The 17453-nt window shown below is 38.9% G+C and overlaps 1 non-coding gene across 1 annotated transcript; it reads left to right on the forward strand.

Moving 5' to 3' along the window:
• The first annotated feature begins 8939 nt into the window (after nt 1–8939).
• Nucleotides 8940–9047, forward strand: LOC112732199 (small nucleolar RNA R71). Its single transcript, XR_003167935.1, has one exon. It is a non-coding gene; the product is annotated as a small nucleolar RNA R71 (small nucleolar RNA).
• The last annotated feature ends 8406 nt before the right edge of the window (nt 9048–17453 follow it).

Consider the following 17453-nt stretch of genomic DNA (forward strand, 5'->3'; position numbering starts at 1 on the left):
CCAAGACTCTAGGAGAGTACCATTTTATCACCACACACCAGTTTTAAAAAGGATAATTCTTCATAGTCAGAGTCATCATCAGCATATGCCTACTTCCAAAAACTCAACTCTACAGAGCTGGAGCCGTCTGTACACATCTACTTCAAAAAAGAAAGTTTTTCTAGTTAAAGATAGTAACCTATGATCAATTTCTGCTTGTATTAAGCAGTATACTTGATAAACCATTATTTTATGATTAATATTGTGTTTAATTGTGTGGTTTTATCAAATCTTTACTCACTTATTCATATGATTAGCATGTATTTACAATTCCTTCCCAAAATTACTCCATGGTTGAAAACTTGCTTCCTAGAGACTTTTAATTATGTATTTTAATACTCCGTTATCCCATTCGATGCCGTGATCCGTGTGTTAAGTGTTTCAGGCTTTATAGGGCATGAATGACTTAGGGAATGGAGAGGAAGCTTGATTGCAAAAATGGAAGGAACACAAGAAATTAAGGAGATGACCAGCGAGAGGCGACGCGTACGCATGGCTCAGACGACCGCGCGAAATGGAGAAATCGTAGTGACACGCTCGCGTGCCTGATGCGAACGCGTGGATTGGAAGCTGCCCGAGTGACGCGAACACGTGAACGACGCGTACGCGTGGCAAGGAAAAACGCTGCGCACGCGTGGACGACGCGTACGCGTGATATGCGCGATCTGCAGAATTAACAGAATTCGCTGGGGGCGATTTTGGGCTGTGTTTTGACCCAGTTTTGGCCCAGAAACACAGACTAGAGCCAGGGAACATGCAGAAACTCAGGGGGAACGCATTAGGATAGTTTTTAGTTTTTAGATATGACTTTACTCCTCCTTTAGGTTTTCTCTCTACACATTCATAGTTCTTAGAATTTTGCTTTATTGCTTTTTGGATTGGAATATTGCAAAGAGTTATTACCTCTGCCAAAACTTCATCATTCTAGTTTGTTTCCTTACTTTTCACTTACTCTTTCATATCCTTAATTTGTCCAGAGTTACAATTGGATTATTTTTATAATTTATTAATACAAGAACCATTTTTATTTTTAATTGATCTCTCTTTTATTATTGATTATCATGTCTTTCTTTATTTTTCTTTTTAATTTTGTGAAGTTTACATTCATGACAATGGAGTAGTTTTCTAACTTGATTGGGAGTGATTAAAAGGAGAACCTTGAGTTGGATTACTCAAGAGTTAAATTGTAATTGGGTTTATTGTTGGCTGGCTCTCTAGTTACTAACGCTAATCCTTCCCAAGGGAGAGGATTAGAACTTGTGAATAGAAGTAGACTTCCAACTTACTTGACTTTCTTTTACTTTACTTGGTAAAGGATAACTAAGTAGAAGCAACCTTCAATTATCAATTGATCTTGAGAGAAATCCAACAAGGATAGAACTTCCAATTAATCTACTCCCGATCAAGATCTTTATTTGAATTATATACATTTTCTTATTTAATTTTTCTGTTTCTCAAACTCAAAAATTTCTTGGAAAACCTCTGACCAATAATCTGCATTCTTTCCTGCAACTCGTTGGGAGACGACCTGGGATTCATACTCCCAGTATTTTTATTCTAATTTTGTGACAAACCTTCTAAATTGATAAACAGATTTTCGATTGGTTAAGAACTGTACTTGCAACATATCTCTTATATTAATTTCTTAATCTGCCAATTTCTGCCACATCAATACTCATTGTTCCCAAAACAATTTCAAGTATTATGATTCCTACACAAGCATATACAACAAACATAAATTAACACAAATATCAGAGTTGGTCATAATAAACTATTTTGTTAATATCTTTCTATTCAAACAATAAATCAATCTCAAAGTTTCAACAAAAAGTGATTTGCAACCATCTGTTAACATAAATAAAACAGAAAATGATATCTTGTTCAAATACATGAAGATATACTCATACTTTACGGCAATAAAAAATGTATAATCAATTGTTAAAAACAATAACATCAAATTAACCAGAAATAAGTGCGTATAAAAATTATACCTGTAATGGTAAATATTTTCTTGAAGTACCATATCTCCTAAGCAAACACCAGCAGCAGTCATGAAATGAAAAAGAGCATCCAGTCGCATTTCAGGTGGGATACCAAAAAGTTGGCACTTTTTTTTCTCATTTTCACATAAAAACTGATAACATTGCATCCGATATGAAACCTACCAAACCCAATCCAGTCAACATATCCCGTACATCTGATTCGCTGTAAAGGCGAGGCCTACTTTGTTCATAATAACTAACCCTTTTTCAGCAATTGCAATTTGTCTTTCAATTAATGAGACATATTTTTTGACTACCGAAACTTGCCTTTCAGCCACAGAAGCTTGTCTCTCAACTGATTCAGCCTGCCTCTAAGCGACATCATGTAGCTTGCTAGAAAGATAATTACCCTCTTTAATAGCATCGGCCATGGTAGTAATTCCTAACGCAACCTTCTCATATTGTGCCTCCAGAAATCATTCATAGGAGCCTTACGCTTTGTATCTCTTGAAATTGGAGTCCCTCCTAATTGATTTGGCTGGCCATGAGGAGCACTTGGTGAATATAAATTAGCAGAAAATGTAGGGGTATCATGTGCCATATTAATATCTATGTCAGAAAACCTAATATTTTCAAACGAGTCATTCAAGTCGATGTGATCTCTATCAAGTTGTTTAATTCTTTCTCATGAAGTAGCAGCCCCTTTGCTCTATCATCTCCGAACAACTCTTTTAAAGTATCATAATGCTTAATTTGCATTTTTTTCATTTTTCTGCATGTGGTTTCTCCTACATAAAGAAATGTTGAAATTATTTTGTGACTAGCTTCATCAATAATATAAGTAATAAAAGCAAAGTATAAGATACTGGTGCACGAAATTGTGATCTTAACGGCGCCAAAAACTTGGTATGCACGATTGTAATCTCAACTCCTTTTCACAACTCTGCACAACTAACCAGCAAGTGCACTGGGTCGTCCAAGTAATAAACCTTACGTGAGTAAGGGTCGATCCCACGGAGATTGTCGGCTTGAAGCAAGCTATGGTCATCTTGTAAATCTCAGTCAGGCAGATTCAAATGGTTATGAGGTTTTGATAATTAAAATAAAATAAAATATAAGATAAGATAGAAATACTTATGTAATTCATTGGTGAGAATTTCAGATAAACATATGGAGATGCTTGACTCTTTCTAAATCTCTGCTTTCCTACTGCCTTCATTCAATCATTCATACTCATTTCCATGGCAAGCTGTATGTTGGGGGATCATCGTTGTCAATGGCTACCGTCCATCCTCTCAGTGAAAATGGTCCAAGTGCGCTGTCACTGCACGGCTAATCATCTGTCGGTTCTCGATCATGTTGGAATAGGATCCATTGATCCTTTTGCATCTGTCACTACGCCCAACACTCGCGAGTTTGAAGCTCGTCACAGTCATCCCATCCCAGATCCTCCTCGGAATACCACAGACAAGGTTTAGACTTTTCGGATCTCAAGAATGCTGCCAATTGATTCAAGCTTATACCACGAAGACTCCGATCTTTCAGAATGGAGGCTAAGAGATACACGCTCAAGCTATTGCAGATAGAACGAAAGTGGTTGTCAGGCACGCGTTCATAGGTGAGAATGATGATGAGTGTCACGGATCATCACATTCATCAGGTTGAAGTGCGAGTGAATATCTTGGAATAAGAATAAGCTTGAACTGAATAGAAAAACATACTTCGCATTAATTCATGAGGAACAGCAGAGCTCCACACCTTAATCTATGGGGTGTAGAAACTCCACCGTTAAAAATACATAAGTGAAAGAGGTCTAGGCATGGCCGTGAGGCCAGCCCCCCAAGCGTGTACAATGGTCTCAGTTTCGAAATATGAAAACTAGATGTAAAAATAAATCTCTAAAAGTAGTTTTTATACTAAACTAGTAACTAGGGTTACAGAAAATGAGTAACTAAGTGTAGATAGTGCATAAATCTACTTCCGGGGCCCACTTGGTATGTGCTTGGGCTGAGCATTGAGCTTTACACGTGTAGAGACTTCTCTTGGAGTTAAACGCCAGGTTGCAGCCTGTTTCTGGCATTTAACTCTGGTTTGTAACTTGTTTTTGGCGTTTAACTTCAGAATAGGGCAGGAAGTTGGTGTTTGAACACCAGTTTGCGTCATCAAAACTCGAGCAAAGTATAGACTATTATATATTGCTGGAAAGCCCTGGATGTCTACTTTCCAACACAATTGAGAGCGCGCCAATTGGGTTTCTATAGCTCTAGAAAATCTATTTTGAGTGCAGGGAGGTCAGAATCCAACAGCATCTACAGTCCTTTTCAGTCTCTGAATCAGATTTTTGCTCAGGTCCCTCAATTTTAGCCAGAAAATACCTGAAATCACAAAAAATTACATAAACTCATAGTAAAGTCCAGAAATATAAATTTTGCTTGAAAACTAATAAAAACATGGTAAAAACTAACTAATTCATACTGAAAAGTATGTAAAAATAATGCCAAAAAGCGTATAAATTATCCGCTCATCACAACACCAAACTTAAATTGTTGCTTGTCCCCAAGCAACTAAAAATCAAATAGGATAAAAAGAAGAGAATATACTATAAATTCCAAAATATCAATGAAACTTAGCTCCAATTAGATGAGCGGGACTAGTGGCTTTTTGCCTCTGAACAGTTTTGGCATCTCACTTTATCCTTTGAAGTTCAGAATGACTGGCATCTATAGGAACTCAGAATTCAGATAGTGTTATTGATTCTCCTAGTTCACTATGTTGATTCTTGAATACAGCTACTTTATGAGTCTTGGCCGTGGCCCTAAACACTTTGTTTTCCAGTATTACCACCGGATACATAAATGCCACAGACACATAACTGGGTGAACCTTTTCAGATTGTGACTCAGCTTTGCTAGAGTCCCCAATTAGAGGTGTCCAGGGTTCTTAAGCACACTCTTTTGCTTTGGATCATGACTTTAACCGCTCAGTCTCAAGCTTTTCACTTGACACCTTCACGCCACAAGCACATGGTTAGGGACAGCTTGGTTTAGCCGCTTAGGCCAGGATTTTATTCTTTTGGGCCCTCCTATCCATTAATGCTCAAAGCCTTGGATCCTTTTTATTTTACCCTTGCCTTTTAGTTTAAAGTGTTACTGGCTTTTTGCTCTTGCCTTTTGGTTTAAAGAGCTCTTGGCTTTTTCTGCTTGCTTTTTCTTTTTCTTTCTTCTTTTTTCTTTTATTTTCGCCATATTTTTTTCGCAAGCCTTGTTATTCACTGCTTTTTCTTGCTTCAAGAATCAATTTTATGATTTTTCAGATTATCAATAATATTTTTCCTTTTTCATTATTCTTTCAAGAGCCAACAATTTTAACATTCATAAACAACAAATTCAAAAGACATATGCACTGTTCAAGCATTCATTCAGAAAACAAAAAGTATTGTCACCACATCAAAATAATTAAACTAATCTCAAGGATGAATTCGAAATCATGTACTTCTTGTTCTTTTGTGGTTAAAACATTTTTCATTTAAGAAAGGTGATGGATTCATAGGACATTCATAGCTTTAAGGCATAGACACTTAAACACTAATGATCATGTAATAAGACACAAACATAAATAAACATAGAGCATAGAGAACAAAAACAGAGAAAAATAAATAGACAAGGAGATTAAGGAACGGGTCCACCTTAGTGAGGGTGGCGTCTTCTTCCTCTTGAAGAACCAATGGTGCTCTTGAGCTCCTCTATGTCTCTTCCTGATCTATTGGTTCAGAAAGAGAGCTACTAAAAGGTAAACGTTTTCCCCGATCCCAGATCAAGAACAAAGTCCTAAACAAAGTCTTTCTCCTCACCGACAAAGCAGAGTGCTAATTCCGATCAAAACAACCCCGAAGATTAGATGCTATATATAAGATTAAGTGTGGATCTATTCCAATAGTTTCTGGTAAGCCTGATAGAGCACAGTTGGTAACAAGGCGAAGCCGTGCCTGAAAGTGAGTTCCTTGTTTTTCTGTTCCTTTGTTGCTCCTCCCTCATAGCTCGTTGATCTTCTCTAATCTCATGGAGAATGATGGAGTGCTCTTGGTGCTCCACCCTTAGTTATCCCATGTTGGAACTTAATTTTCCTAGGGAGGTGTTAATTTGCTCCCAATAGTTTTATGGAGGAAAGTGCATCCCTTGAGGCATCTCAGGGATTTCATGATGAGGAATTTCCTCATGCTCTTGTTGAGGTCCATGAGTGGGCTCTCTTGTTTGCTCCATCCTCTTTTTAGTGATGGGATTATCCTCTTCAATGAGGATGTTTCCCTCTATGACAATTCCAACTGAATTGCATAGGGTACAGATGACTTGGCCACAACTTCATAGAAGTGGTCTTGATGGACCTTTGAGATGAATCTCTCCATCTCCCATGACTCAGAGGTGGAAGAAATTGCCTTCCCTTTCCTATTTCTTGAGGTTTCTCTGGCCTTAAGTGCCATTAATGGTTATGAAAAAACAAAAAAGCAATACTTTTTCCATACCAAACTTAAAAGGTTTGCTCGTCCTCGAGCAAAAGAAGAAAGAAGAGAGGAAAAGAAGAAGAAAATGGAGGAGATGGAGAGGTGTGAGTGTGTCGGCCAAGGGGAAAAAATGTGTAGTAGGGGTTGGGTTTGGGAGGGAAGAGTGGTGAAGAGGTGATGGGGAAGAGAGATAGAGGTGATTGGTGAAGGGTGTTATTGGAAAGTGTGAAGAAGAGAGAGAATGAGTTGAGGTAGGTGGGGATCCTGTGGGGTCCACAGATCCTGAGGGATCAAGAACTTAGCATCCCTGCTCCATTTAGGCGTGTAAATGCCCTTTAGAGTGCAATCCTGGCATTTAACGCCAGACTGCTGCTTGTTTCTGGTGTTAAACGCCAGCTTTTCTCCCTTTATTGGCATTTAACGCCAAGTTGGTGCTTGTTTCTGGCGTTAAACACCAAGCTGTAGCCTGTTTCTGGCGTTTAACGCCAGCTTGTAGCCTGTTTCTGGCGTTTAACACCAGCTTGATGCTTCTTTCTAGCGTTAAACGCCAGTAAGCTTATCCTCCAGGGTGTGCTATTTTTAATGCTGTTTTTCATTCTATTTTTGATTTTTTAGTTGTTTTTGTGGCTTCACATGATCATCAACCTACAGAAAACATAAAATAATAATGGAAAATAAATAGATATAATTAAATAACATTGGGTTGCCTCCAATAAGCACTTCTTTAATGTCAATAGCTTGACAGTGAGCTCTCATGGAGCCTCACAGATAATCAGAGCAGGGTTGGGGCCTTTCAACACCAAACTTAGAGTTTGGTTGTGGCCTCCCAACACCAAACTTAGAGTTTGAATGTGGGGGGTTTTGTTTGACTCTGTATTGAGAGAAGGTTTTCATGCTTCCTCTCCATGGTTACAGAAGGAGAACCTTGAGTCTTGAATACAAGGTAGTCCTCATTCAACTTAAGGACCAACTCTCCTCTATCAACATCAATCACAGCTTTTGTTGTGGCTAGGAAGGGTCTGCCAAGGATGATGGATTCATCCTCATCCTTCCCAGTGTCTAGGATTATGAAATCAGCAGGGATGTAAAGACCTTCAACCTTCACTAGCACGTCCTCTACTAGTCCATAAGCCTATTTCATTGATTTGTCTACCATCTCTAGTGAGATTCTTGCAGCTTGTACCTCAAAGATTCCCAGTTTCTCCATTACAGAGAGTGGCATAAGGTTTATCCCTGACCCCAGGTCACACAAAGCCTTCTCAAATGTCATGGTGTCTATGGTACAAGGTATGAAGAATTTTCTGGGATCTGGTTTCTTCTGAGGTAATGTCTGCCTCATTAATGCATTCAGTTCATTAGTGAACAAGGGGGGGTTCATCCTCCCAAGTCTCAGTACCAAATAACTTGGCATTCAACTTCATGATTGCTCCTAGATATTTAGCAATTTGCTCTTCAGTGATGTCTTCATCCTCTTCAGAGGAAGAATATTCATCAGAGCTTATGAATGGCAGAAGAAAGTTCAATGGAATCTCTATGGTCTCTGTATGAGCCTCAGATTCCTTTGGTTCCTCAAAGGGAAACTCCTTTCTGTCCAGAGGACGTCCCATGAGGCTTTTCTCACTGGGACTCACGTCCTCCTCACTCTCTCCAGGTTCGGCCATGTTGGTCATGGTTATGGCCTTGCACTCTCTCTTGGGATTTTCCTCTGTATTGCTTGGGAGAGTACTGGGAGGAGTTTCAGTAATCTTCTTACTCAGCTGACCCACCTGTGCCTCCAAATTTCTAATGGAAGACCTTGTTTCATTCATAAAACTTAGTGTGGTCTTGGATAGATCAGAGACTATGGTTGCCTGACCAGAATGGCTCTGTTCAGAATTCTCTGTCTGTTGTTGAGAAGATGATGGAAAAGGCTTGCTATTGCTAAACCTATTTCTTCCACCCTTATTGTTAAAGCCTTGTTGAGGCTTCTGTTGGTCCTTCCATGAGAGATTTGGATGATTTCTCCATGAAGGATTATAGGTGTTTCCATAGGGTTCTCCCATGTAATTCACCTCTGCCATTACAAGGTTCTCAGGATCATAAGCTTCTTCTTCAGAAGATGCTTCTTTAGTACTGTTGGATGCAGCTTTCAATCCATTCAGACTCTGAGAAATCATATTGACTTGCTGAGTTAATATTTTGTTGAGCCAATATGACATTCAGAGTATCAATTTCAAAAACTCTCTTCTTTTGAGGCGTCCCATTGTTCACAGGATTCCTCTCAGAGGTGTACATGAACTGGTTATTTGCAATCATTTCAATGAGTTCCTGAGCTTCTGCAGGGATTTTCAGATGAAGAGATCCTCCTGCAGAATGGTCCAATGATATTTTTGACAACTCAGACAGACCATCACAGAATATACATATGATGCTCCATTCTGGAAGCATGTTAGTAGGACACCTTTTGATCAATTGCTTATATCTTTCCCAAGCTTCATAGAGGGACTCACCTTCCTTCTGTCTGAAGTTTTGGATTTTCACTCTAAGCTTGCTCATCTATTGAGGTGGAAAGAATTTGGCCAGGAAAGCACTGACCAGCTTTTCCCAAGAGTTCAGGCTTTCCTTAGGTTGTGAATCCAACCATGTTCTAGCTTTGTCTCTTATAGCAAAAGGGAAAAGCATAAGCCTGTAGACCTCGGGATCAACTCCATTGGTCTTGACAGTGTCATAGATTTGCAAGAATTCAGCTAAGAACTGATGAGGATCTTCCAATGGAAGTCCATGAAACTTGCAATTCTGTTGCATTAGAGAAACTAATTGAGGCTTAAGCTCAAAGTTGTTTGCTCCAATGGCAGGAATTGAGATGCTTCTTCCATAGAAGCCAGAAGAGGGTGCAATGAAGTCACCAAGCATCTTCCTTGCATCTCCACCATTGTTATTGGGTTCGGCCATGTCTCCTTCTTTTTCGAAAATTTCTGTCAGATCTTCTCTAGAGGGTTGTGCTTTAGCTTCTCTTAGTTTCCTCTTAAGAGTCCTTTCAGGTTCAGGATCAGCTTCAACAAGAATGTCTTTGTCCTTGTTCCTGCTCATATGAAAAAGAAGAGAACAGAAAAAGAAGAGAAATTCTCTATGTCACAGTATAGAGATTCCTTTGTGTAAGTAGAAGAAGAGAAGAATAGAAGAAGGAGAAGAGAAAAATTCGAACACAGAGAAGAACAGGGTTCGAATTTTTTAAGAAGAAGAGAAGAATATTAGTAAATAAATAAATAAATAAAAAGATATGAGAGAGAGAAGAATTCGAATTTAAATTAAAATAAAAGGAAAAATATTTTTTTTATTTTAATTATTAGTTAGTATTCGAAAATTATAAAAAGGAATAAAATAAAATTGAATTTTAAAACAATTAGTTAATTAAAAAGGAATTTTGAAAAAGTGGGGAGGAGTTCTCGAAAATTAGAGAGAGAAAAGTAGTTAGGTGGTTTTTTAAAAAAAAGATATGATTGAAATAGAAAACTTTTTTTTTAAATCAAACAAAAAGTTAAGTGGTTAATTGAAAAAGATTTGAAAATCAAATTTGAAAAGATAAGAAGTTAGAAAAGATTTTGAAATTGATTTTGAAAAATATATGATTGAAATTTTATTTTGAAAAAGATTTGAAAAGGAAATTAAAAAAATTTAATTTTTGAAAATTAAAGTTGATTACTTGACTAATAAGAAACTACGAGCAGTGATCACTGAATGATATTTATGATATGTATTGATTGGTAAGTCGTTATGCACCTGGCAAGGATGGTGGTTTAATCCCGCTTGTCGAGGTAGCGCCGCCGGCGTAGGGGTTGTGGCAGTCTCCCGCCTACGTTCAGATGTGAGGGCTGAGGTAGTATCCCGCTCGCATAACCTTTCTTGCCATAAGAGTGAGTCGGGCACTATATTCCAAGGTTAAAAGTGAGCCGGGCACTATATCCCAGGGTTGCGCATAAGAGTGAGCCATACACTATATCCTAGGGGTGCACATAGTGAGCCGGGCACTATATCTCAGGGACGTAATAGAAAGGCAACATCCGAAAGGAGGTGTCGTGTTGGCAACTTTGAATCGACAAGTGATATCATGAGCCAAATAAGATAGGAATTCATCATATGCATTTTCTATATGCTTTCTTGCTTTGATTAATTGAGTTATGCCTAAATGAATAATATGCCTAATTACTATTCAATTTACCTGCTGTATATGTATATTACTTGTGCTTTACTTATTTGTATTATTTGTGTTTTGCTGGGATTGAGGAGGATCGGTAGGTAGTGGCGATGGGATCGTATGGAGGGTAGGTTGGCGAAGACTGTGGGACAACGGTGGCTATAGTTAGAGTAGAAATTCCTTAAGTTAGATTACCCCGTTTATGATTTAGTTATTGTGTTTCTTTAAGCTTGAATGTTTATGCCTGGTAGAAGTTTTAGGATTGTCTTTGGCTTCCCGGAACCTTATATCTTATCTATTGGGAACTGTTACCATACTGAGAACCCCCGGTTCTCATATCATATGTTGTTATTTTTCAGATGCAGGTCGTAACCCACCTTGGTGAGTTTGCGGATGGTGACAGAGTAGAGGATGACTCAGCTTTTATTTTGATTTATTTTTGTAGTCTCTCACTTTTATATATATATAACTTGTTTACTCTATGTATTCTGTTTATCTTTGGATGCCTACGCGTTTGGTTATCATCTATGAACGTTTTATGCTTTTGTATCTCTCTTTTTCCTACGTCCTTGAGCTCTTATTCCTTCATCAGGTGTAACACCCTAATATTCAAATCCTTATGCTCGAGTCATAAGTCAATGATATTACGGTGGTACGACTCTCAGGTGGATTTTTAATAAATAAATATAGGTAATTTCGAAAGGAGTATTAACCGAGAAGCCTGAAAAGAGTAGAAATAAAATCACAAAGACGTATCACTCACGTTTCGACAACAAAAGATAAACCGTAAAGCCGAAAACGATATACGGACAAGGCGTAGAGGAGATTAAGAGATAGATAACAGATAGACATATATATATAACATAAGTAAATAGCCACTAGTCGCGACCCGCGAAGTTTAGGCCAGCTAGGGTACAGTATGAAAGTAGTTGACAACAGTATATCCTAATCTCTCCCGAAGGAAACATGAGAGCCTCTACAGGCAAATTCAAAGAGTTCAATACATAATATAATTTTTCCAAAACAAAGGTGGAGAGATTCTAAGCAAAACACAAAGTAGGGAAAATAAAGATCTTCGCCGTCTCTCAGACGACCCACAACTCACTTCTGAGCACCTGGACCTGTATCTGAAAAACAAGAGATATATACGGAATGAGAACCCCGGGCCCATGGGTTCCCAGTACGGTAAAAGTGCCAAATAAATTCAATGTACTGCAATAAAAACTCACTAAGCATCCTAAACTTCTTCACCAATTATTCATCCTAGGTTCTCGCTAATCCATGAATAGGCAACTGTCATAAGGGAGTGCTAAATTTAATTCATGTTTCACATATTTTCCAACTCGCTGACTCTTCCACGAATCAGACTCAGAATCATAAGCAAAGCCATCACCAGTTGTTCTGCCTCAGCAATTCTATATCAATACATCATACCCTCGCCTAGAGCTAGTGAAACCACATCACTGCGTCTACCCAGGGAGCTCCAATTATCTCATTCAATAATCATCATCATCATGCAAACGCATTATCAATTCATCCCATCAAGAACAGCCCTCAACACCCACCGACACCAGCATGAGGGGCCTCTCAGTTGTACAAGCACAAGCAATACAGGCAAGTAATACATAAATATGGTACAAGTAGAACAAGTAGCATATAGTCAGGTAACAAGGCATATATGATGTAGAAATCCAAAACAAATGGCAAACCCAAACAATTCAAACATATGCAAATGATGAATGCCTGCCCTATGGCTGATGATATCATCTGTCGGTTATATAGCCAACCCGACATGTCTTGGTAGCTAACCATTGGACAGAAACACCCATTACGGAGCAAGTAGGTTTGAGCTACAACCCCCTTGCTACTACCCACTCAACCCAGAGCCAGTGGAATAATCACTACTGCGGCTACTACCCAGGCAGGTGTTTAAAAGCTCAACCTGGAGCGAGTGGATTCACCACTACTGCTGCTACTACCCAGGCGTCACAATCTCTGACCTGGAGCAAGTGGGACGAACCACAACCCTTGCTACTACCCAGGATCTCAATACATACGTTCGTTTAGTTTAGAAGCAACCATCACTGTTATCAAATCTCAAACATTAACCTGGAGCAAGTGGGATGAACCACCACTTTTACTACTACCCAGGTATCACAAATACACCTTTATTCAAAACTCCATAATTAAACTCATTTATCATAAACATCCTTTCCTGTCTCATACCTGGAGCAAGTGGACAACGCCACTGCCTACTACCCGGGGTCACATATCGTATTTCAACATTTTTCATTATTATCCATTTAACACATTCATTCATTAATCATATATGCATTTATACTCAGCCATAAACAGTAATGGCTTTGCCGTAACCCGGCAATAACTCAGCCATTTAGCTCATGGTTCAATCAAGAATCGGCCATTTATCAATAAACATAGCCCTTCGGCTCATGGCATACACGGTACTTCCACCGTCATCCTCCATATCTCAAATAATCATCTTTGATCATCATTGATCGTAACCTTTCCCCTTGCTTCACTCGTAAGTTACCACATCCCCTAGCTCCTTTCTCATTGCTAGGCATATCGTAATGATTTAATACATAAGGGGTGAGATCGGAGGCTTAGAAGTATGAGATTTGGCTTTAAAATCTCAAAAATCAACTTTGTCATGAAAACAGGGCCACGCGTACGCGCACTCCACGCGCACGCGTGGATGGCCACAAAACTCATCGACGTGCAAGCGTCATAAGCGCGGACGCTCGGGTTGAAAAATAGCCAAACGACGCGCACGCGTCAACCACGCGTACGCGCGGATACCTTTGTGCCCCAGGCACAAAACTGGCACAACTCTCGGAAAACTGGCTGGGCATTTGGTGCAGCGCATCGATGCGCCCGCGCACACCTCGCGCACGCGTGGATAGTGCTTTCTTGAAGAACGGCGCGTACGCGCCAAGTGCGCCTAGGCGCGGAGGGTCGTTCTGCTAAAAATTTTCTAAGTTAAAAGCTGCAGGATTTACAAATTCAACCCCCAATCTTCCGACGGACATAACTCTCTCATTTTAAATCGTTTTTCACCCGTTCTTCGAACGGCATGGACATCCCGGATCCAATTTCATTTCTAAACAAATTTGGTACAAAACAGAAATCTGTAGTCCAAGTTATGTCCCGTCAAAATATGTCCAAAAACCACATTTTCATGCAAAATCACAAGGTGCTATTTTCAAAACAAGTCATTCTCAACTATTTTCCAAATCAACCAAAACATGCCAATTTCAACCCTTTTTGAAATCAATCAAAATATACCAAAATCAACATCAAGCCATCCTCAACTCACACATTGACACTTTACCAAAATTTCCAAAACCACATCCAACCATTTTAACACTTCTCAATCAAATGGCTAAAGGACAAACACAATATCATATCATACATCCTTCCTCATCCCAATTTCCAATAATACCATTTCCAATCAACCATCATTATACACAATCAATATCATACTCACTATCACGTGGTTTCACCCACAAATCAACCTTAATCATTCCCCAAGCATATATCACAACATACATATCTCTAATGCATCATCATACCATCAAGGCATCAATAATCATAATCACATATATGATCACATAATATATCTCAACCGAATCAAACATACCTCATCTACATAATTTCACCCAAAATTACCAAATTCCACACTTCAACTTCTCAAACTTTATTATTCAATAACCAACCTAATCATTCATATATACATTATCTGAAATTCATCTAATCACTTGTGCCATCATACAATACACACATCGACTTACCTTTCTTACCTCTTTCCGGCCTCCGGCCCAATTTTCACAATTTAAATGCATAAACCATAAATCAATACTCATTACCCCAGTACATCAAATTCTCAATACACCAAGCATACAAGGCCACACAATTCTCAACCCAATCATTAATTCACATTACATATCAACTATGCATATTAGCACCAACCATTTACACAATCCAAACTTAATCCTAGGGGCATCTAGCCTAGGAATTCTCATCACAACACACGGTACTTAAATGAAACTTAAACAGTACCTCTTGTAGCCAAACCAATTGAGCCTCTTCTTTGGAAGTCTTCACCAACCTTAGCTCCAAGCCTTACCAAAGCTCCTCAAGCAATACCAATCTCCCAATTGTGCACCAACATCACCAAATACACTAACATAACCAATATCACATACATACATCAACCTAGGACTCATAAAAATGACAAATCACAAGGGTTTGAGTATTTTTTACCTCAGCCCATATGAAGTAGGGATAGAACCCACTTAGAATCTATGTTGGAGTATCCCTAAACACCCAAAATCACAAGATTTTAACACTAGCTACCTAAAAACGTGTAACAGTGGGGAATTTCGAAAGCTGGGCAGAGATAAATGAAATACTCACCACAAAACTTAGATAGAATTGTAGAGAATGAGAAGAGCGACGCGTGGCCACAAACTGCTCATCAATCGGAGCTCCGTAGCTCAAGTTATGGTGGTTTAAAGATCAAAGAGAGTTAGGTTTTCTCTCTTCTCTTCTCTCTTCTCAATTTCAGCGCCCCAACCCTTTTTTTTAGGGTAAAATGAGCTGAAATGCTCATAACTAATGTTTATATATGTTGGGTCTTGGGCCCACTTAGGCCCGGTTCACTTATTTTTGCCGTTGGCCCAATTTTGGGCCAAAATCTTTAAGATTAGCACTCTAAATTGTACTTTAGATATTTCTACCTTTCCTAATTATAATTCCTCATTTCTTAATCTTATTTACTCGTAATCAATTTCCTCAGCTGTAGTACCAGACAGATCTCAGCCGGTACTGCCGGTCAAAATTCCACTACGCGCTTTTACGCAGAAAACTATGTTTTTCGACTCGGAAAAATTCACTGAATCCAAATATCATATTTAAATTATCAAATTCCAATTGCCAAATCTTCCAACCATATTCGTTCCTATTTAACTTATTATTTAATTAATTTTGGTTAGTCCGGGTATTACATTCTACCCCCCCTAACAAAAATTTTCGCCCTCGAAAATTCCATCCATCACTATCCTCTCTCTCTGCCAAGCCAATTACCACTAATCACAGCTCAACTCCAAGCATAACCTCCAAACTTACTTCCTTATTCTCAAACCCTCGAATTTCTACATGACTTGCTGTTATAAAGTCTCTGACTCATCAATCAAAAATCCCTTTCATTTCTAGAAAGCAAATGAGTTTGAAATAACAATTTAACAAAAATCATAAGAATCCGCTTTCCTTTAATAATCTATAAAAGCATTCGAGACACGTCTCTTTTGTTAAAGTTACTCATATGAAAAATTATCCTCAAAACCATAACCAACACTCTTTCAAATTTTTGGGGAAAAATTTTCAACAGTACCTCCCCAAAAATTGGAGTTTACCACCCGTCACGGGCTCCCTCAAACCAATCTCAGTACCGCATCAGTATTTCAATTTAGTGGCTTTCACATTCGTCTTTCAAAACTAATCATTATAAATCTCAATCTAATTCCAAGGTCACTATGACCAAACATCGTGGTACTCATCTCTCAAACACGACAACTTGCACTCTCTCATCATCTAAATCCAATTATGCATCAATGATAATTTCCTCATCCGCTTTTGAACCATCAAAGCTCACAGCCGCAATCAATTCCAACTATTTGGGGATCATTACTTGTAGTAACCCACTTAACCCTTCCAGTATTCAAACTTAAGATATTATAGTAAACTTTCACAGCTCCTGTTCGTAGCTATCCTGTGTTACTGCTTCCGCAAGCTTCTACTGCTTTATTCTGATCTATCGTCTAGTACGAGCCCTATCACTTACTTCCTCAAGTACTCAACCACAACTTAGCATGACTGGCATTTCAAATCAACGTTTCCAAATCCCTCATTTAGGACCATTCCTTATCTATTTAAATCAAAGGAACCAAAAGCCACAGGTTCAATCCGTTTCACCAAAAATCCAGAAATCAACCAACTACATAACAAACACAACACATTATTCTCAATAAAAAAAATCGTTTACATCACAGGCATTTATCCATTTGTATTAAGGCAAATCCTTACTCGGACCATCCGGTTTGCTCCTTAGTCTAATATTAAACTCGACATTCCCAGTTTTACTGTACAGGCGTTATTATAAAATCACGCACTGTCCTTTAAGCCTGATTATTGCAATTACCTCAATCTTACTGTCGCAATCGACCCGCATCCTGACTCTCTCCTTGTTGGCAATTTCTTGATACATGCCCTGGTAACCCGCACTTGTAACATACAGCTAACCCCAATCGGCACGGCTTATTTGGGTGATGACTCCCACATCTCTGGCAGCTCGAAACATCAGAAGCAGCCGCTGCCCGTTTTCCCTTACTATTTCTTTGGGACTCCTCACTCGTCGCAAGGTTAGTCTGTCCTTGGGGAAAGTGTTGTACGTATCCTCTCTCCTTAAACTCTCGACCCCTTGGTGCGAATCCTTGGTTGTGCTCTCTATGACTTCCTTTCTCTGCAACCTTCCTTTTCACACACTCTTCAGCAATTCTGCTCTTATTCACTAACTCTGAAAAAGTTCGGATCTCCATTGGTCCCACTGAACTTAGGATGTTGCTCCGGAGCCCTCCTTCATACTTAATGCATTTTCATTCCTCGAAGTCTCCCGGAGCTCCTTGACACATACGGGAAAACCTGAATAGCTCCTCAAATTTGTCTGTATACTCAGATACGGA

This window comes from Arachis hypogaea, chromosome 12, assembly GCF_003086295.3.
Source record: "Arachis hypogaea cultivar Tifrunner chromosome 12, arahy.Tifrunner.gnm2.J5K5, whole genome shotgun sequence".
NCBI classification, from domain to species: Eukaryota; Viridiplantae; Streptophyta; class Magnoliopsida; order Fabales; family Fabaceae; genus Arachis; species Arachis hypogaea.